The sequence below is a fragment of the Cornus florida genome, unplaced genomic scaffold, assembly GCF_030987335.1.
Source record: "Cornus florida cultivar Cherokee Brave unplaced genomic scaffold, ASM3098733v1 CherokeeBrave_3.0.0_Hap2_Chr02, whole genome shotgun sequence".
NCBI lineage: Eukaryota > Viridiplantae > Streptophyta > Magnoliopsida > Cornales > Cornaceae > Cornus > Cornus florida.
Genome location: NW_026775572.1, coordinates 37808818 through 37814091, shown reverse-complemented (window position 1 = coordinate 37814091; position 5274 = coordinate 37808818). Strand labels below are relative to the sequence as shown.

At 36.5% G+C, this 5274-nt stretch overlaps 1 pseudogene; it reads right to left on the bottom strand.

The window, feature by feature from the left end:
- Positions 1-331: 331 nt before the first annotated feature.
- LOC132297952 (small nucleolar RNA R71) lies at positions 332-430 on the bottom strand (annotated as a pseudogene).
- Between the last annotated feature and the right edge of the window lie 4844 nt (positions 431-5274).

Here is a 5274-nt window from a genome sequence, read left to right as displayed (position 1 = left end):
ACAATGCACCCACATACATTCAATTGCCACCATTTAGAGTACATCATTTTGAAATCAAAGCACAAACCATTTAAATGCTTCCTAACTTTCATGGACTCCTAAGTGAAGAACCTTACAAGCATTTGGATGAGTTTCTAGAAGTATGTTCCACCGTAAAATATACGGACATGCCGGAAAAGGTTTTAAGACTCAAACTTTTTTCATTCATCTTAACAGACAAGGCAAAATATTGGTTTAACAATCTTAGGCCTTTTTCAATCACTTCTTGGGTAGAAATGCAACAAGAGTTTTTGAAGAAGTACTATCCAGTTTCTAAGAACAATGCCATGAGAACCTCAATTAGAGAATTTTCACATGGGGATAGAGAAACGTTTCATGAGGCATAGGAACGCTTCAATGAATTGCTTAGGAAGTGTCCACATCATGACATGCCGAAATGGCAATTAGTTCAATATTTCTTTGAGAGCTTATCGGACAATCATAAAGGCATGGTTGATGCTTCCATGGGTGGCTCATACATTGATAGGCATGAAGATGACGTGTGACATCTCTATGAAAGCATGAGTGAAAACTCTTTGCATAGAACATTATCATCCAAGAATGGTAGAAATTCATAAGGTAGGAAGAGTGTTAGCTTAAATCAAGTTGACCATTCAAATGAAATAGCCGCCGAAATGAATTCTTTATCTCAAAGGTTTGATCAATTCTTAATTAACCAAAACTCGGCGAACCAAGTATCTTCCTTTCCTAACCATTCTCATCGTACATCAAATGAATCATGTATGACTTGTTCTAGTGTTCTTCATTCTACTTCTCATTGTCCTCACAAACAAATGCAAAATGAACCTAATGAACAAGTCAATGCAGCTTTTGTGAACCAAGGGAACAATCCTTATGGTACTCATTATAATCCAAGTTGGAGGAATCATCCAAATTTCTCTTGGAAAAATCAAGGAGAGCGCTCAAACCCTTCCTAAGGCGGTTTTCAAGGGAAGTACATCCCACCTCCACTTCAAAACCAAGGATCCCAAGGCTATAGATCTTATCAATCACAAGGGAATCAATTTGCTAATTCTCATTTTCCCAACCAACCTTATTCCCAAGGAAATGTTAGAAGTCCCGCCTTTGAAGAAAAAGTTTTGAATGCTTTGGGCACTCTTAAGGCAAACACACAATTGCTCCATTCTCAGTCTCAATCCATTGCGAAGCTAGAAACCCAAGTAGGGCAAATAGCTAGCACCTTAAATGCAAGAGAGAAGGGAAAGATGCCTATAAATGCCCCACCTAAGCAATAATGTGTTATGGAAACCCATTCCTCATCAGAAGGCCATACCATTAAGTATGTTAATGCGGTGACTACCTTGTGGAGTGGTAGGATTGTGGACAATCAAGTTGAAATGTCCAATGAAGAGAGTGAACCGATGCAACCTCAAGTTGTCACCCGTCCCGTTTCACATCCTATTCCTCCTTCATTGTATATACATGATCTTGTGAATGAGAAAGTCTTGAAAAATGTGTTTGAAAAAGAAGTTTTGAAAAATGATGTTGAAAAAGTTTTGCTGAAAAATGATTTGAAACAAAGTGATTTGAAAACTTCTTCTGTTGAAGAGAGTTCAAAGAAAAATTCTGAAAAAGTTTTTGAACCAAAAGTCCCATTTCCGGATGCCTTAAAAGAATCCATTTCAAAAGACAAGCAAAAGGCAAAAACCAATGAAATCATGGAAATGTTTAGGCAAGTGAAAGTCAATCTTCTACTTTTGGATGCAATCAAGCAAATTCCGGCTTATGCCAAATTCTTGAAAGACTTATGCACCCAAAAGCGGAAGAACAAAAGCCAAGCACCAAGAAAAGTGGTTTTGACCGAGCAAGTAAGCTCAATTTTGCAACATAACACTCTTCCAAAGTTTAAGGACCCCGGTTCACCCACTACATCATGCATCATTGGTGATCATATCATTAATCGGGCGCTTCTTGACTTAGGAGCAAGTTTTAACCTTCTTCCATACTCAATCTATGTCAAATTGGGCCTAGGTAAACTAAAACCGATGTCGATAGTTTTGCAACTTGCCTACTGATCTATCAAGAAACCTAGGGGTATAATTGAGGATGTTTTGATTAAAATTGACAAATTCTTCTTTCCCGTTGATTTCGTTGTCATTGACACGGAACCGGTTTCCAATCCTAAGAGCCAAATTCCCGTTATCCTTGGTCGTCCTTTCTTAGCAACTGCGAATGCGAACATCAATTGTAGGACGGGGATAATGAAGATCTCATTTGGCCACATGAAGGTGAAGTTGAATATCTTTAACCCCACACCCAATTCATTTGACAAATATGAAGGAGAGGTCAATGTTGCAAATAAATGTCATGATCTTCAATGTCAAGGAAGTGAGCTTTTGTGTAAGACCAAAACTTCAAAAGGATCATCTTCAACCTTGCATTCTAAAAGTGTTGTTTCAAATTCTTACTTTGAAAGGGCATGGAAGCCCAAAAGTTGTGATTGCATAGACAAAGGATCAAAAGTTTCGTTTGAGCTTAATCCAACAAGTTCTTCAAAGAACTATTTGTTGGGTGGAGTTCAAAGCATCTATCACCCCACCAAGGAGGGGATGCATAACAAGATTTTTGATCTGGACTAAAAGAGCCCAACGTCTTGTTAGAGACGTTAAAGACTAGCAAAAACATTTCGTAGGGTGTCAAAACTCTATTCTTCCCTCATTTCTATATTAAATTTCATTTCTTGCGAAGTCTAGATACTTATTTTTGGTTCATATGCATTAATAGGAACTATGATTAGGATTGCATGCAATTTTGTGTTGTGATTGAGCATTTTGCATAAGTTCAATCGATCTCAAATGAGAGTTCGATCGATCGAACTTCTACCTGCATCCAACACTTAGAAAAAATTTTGACTTGCATCCACCTGCATCCAAATCTCCTCTCTGTCCCATCGTTCGAGCTTATTTTCAGATCGATCAGAGAACCTTAGATCGATCCAACTTCAAGGTTCGATCGATCTCGTGTTTTAACACTTAGACAAATTTTGAGCCTGCATTAACCTGCATATTTCAGCTCTTTGTCTCATCGATCGAAAACATTTCAAGATCGATCTGAAGTTCTTCGATCGATCCAACTTCAAAGTTCGATCGATCTTCAAGTTCCAACACTTAGCCAAATTTTTGAACCAAAAACCTGCATATTTTTGCTCTCTGTCTGATCAATCGAACATTTTGTTCAGATCGATCTCAGTTCTTTACTTCTCTATTTTTACCCTTGTTTGACTTTTTAATAATTTTTTTTTGTTTGACTTTTTAATTTTCAAAAATTCAAAAATATTTTTATTTTATTTTATTTTTCAAAAATTCAAAAATATTTTCTATTTTTCAAATTTTAATTTTTAATTTTTAATTTTATTTTATTATCTAAATAAAAAATAAAAAAATAAATAATAAAAAAAATCCAAAAATATTTTATTTTATTTTATTTTACAATTTTTAATTTTAGTTCTAATTTTTAATTTTAGTTTTTCATTTTTCAAAAATTTCAAAAATACTTTGAGGAGAGATCATCAAAGTTCGATCCATCTGAAATCTCTGTTCGATCGATCGAACTAATCGGGAAATGTTTTTAAAAAATAGGCCTGGAGGGTCTCAAGATCGATCCAACCCTCCAAACCCTTGTCCCTCACCTTTCCCGTCACCATTGTGCCCCATCATTATCGTCTTCTCCGGTAAACCTCCGGCGAGATCCACACTTTGATTTTCTCTCTCTCCTCTCGGATTTGCATCACCATCTTCCTCTCATCTTCTCTCGCGACTAGAGGTAAGATTCGAACCACACTTTGTCCTTTCAAGCTTCAATTTGACAATATATGTTGCCTACATGCTAGATCTAGGATGAATGATGATGAAATCCACCATTGACGAGCTTAAAGCATGTTTGTGTATATGTGTATATATAGATATGTATTTATGTTTTTATATTTTTTATTTTTGAATTGATTTTGGGAGTATGGGCCTTGTTTGGGTGATGATTATTGTTGATTTGTTGTGTTGAAGGGCCCACGACCTTGTTCGTATGGCCCCCGTGCTTTCAAAGTCACAGATCTGTGACCTTTGAGTTTTCACCTTTGCACAGTTCGATCGATCGAACTTCAATCTCAGTTCGATCTTGAGAGATCGATCGAACTCATACCTCAGATCGATCGAAGTTTTGAGATCGATTTCAAACCTTTTTGTGATCGATCGAACCTCACAGATCTCACACACACACTTCATTCATCATACCTTATGTTCATGCTATTTCATATATGCCCAATGCCTGTGATATTCCACATTGGATGCATTTCATACTTACATTGTTTAGCATGTTTCATATCTTATCCCTTGTATAGATTCATGTTATATATGCTTTGTCTATCTTATTTGACATGCATGCTTTTATTTTGTGCTTACAATTCTTAATTCTGGTACTAACTCCCCTTGCAAGTTTTTTTTTTTTTTTTTTTTCAGGCCATGACTAAGCACAAGACTGTTGCCAAGAGGCAACACGGGCCTCAGAGACATATCAGACTGAGGATAGAGGAGCCAGCAGAGCCCTCTCATGCATAGGAGGAGCCATTACAGCCTACTCCACCTCAGTCACCTACTCATGAGGCTGAGGATGATCTCTAAATCCCAAGACTCTTCTCTCTCATACTTACTCTTAGTTGCATTCTTTTGCGATCACTTAGTTTAATTTAGTTACTCTCTAGTTTAATTAACAAACCAACCAATTGTTTGATCACTTGACCTACCAGCCCTAATAGCAATTCCACAACCTCATTCGACCTTCACAATCCCTTGAAACGATCTCTACTCGACCTAACTATATTTTTAGTGAAGGTAGTAGAGGCTTCTATAAATGTAAAACTTGACCCTCGCCTTAATGCACAGTCTTAAGCTTGTGGTGCGGTGACACACCATTACTACTTAGATAATTGTCAATTTGAGAGGGGTTTTGTGCCGTCTCTTTTGCCAATGATTTCTCTCTTCACATAGCTGTTCCAACCTCAAACTCCTTGGTCAAGGAAAATTTCCAAACTTGGATTCATTTACATATTTTTTTAATCATAACCTTGTTTAGCACTACCAACCCTTCATGTGCATCTTGTCATGAAGAAAGAAAAGGTCAAAATTCTTGAATGGAAATAAATCCTACTTTGGAAAGTTCAGCTAATATATATACACACACATATATATATATATATATATATATATATATATATATATATAT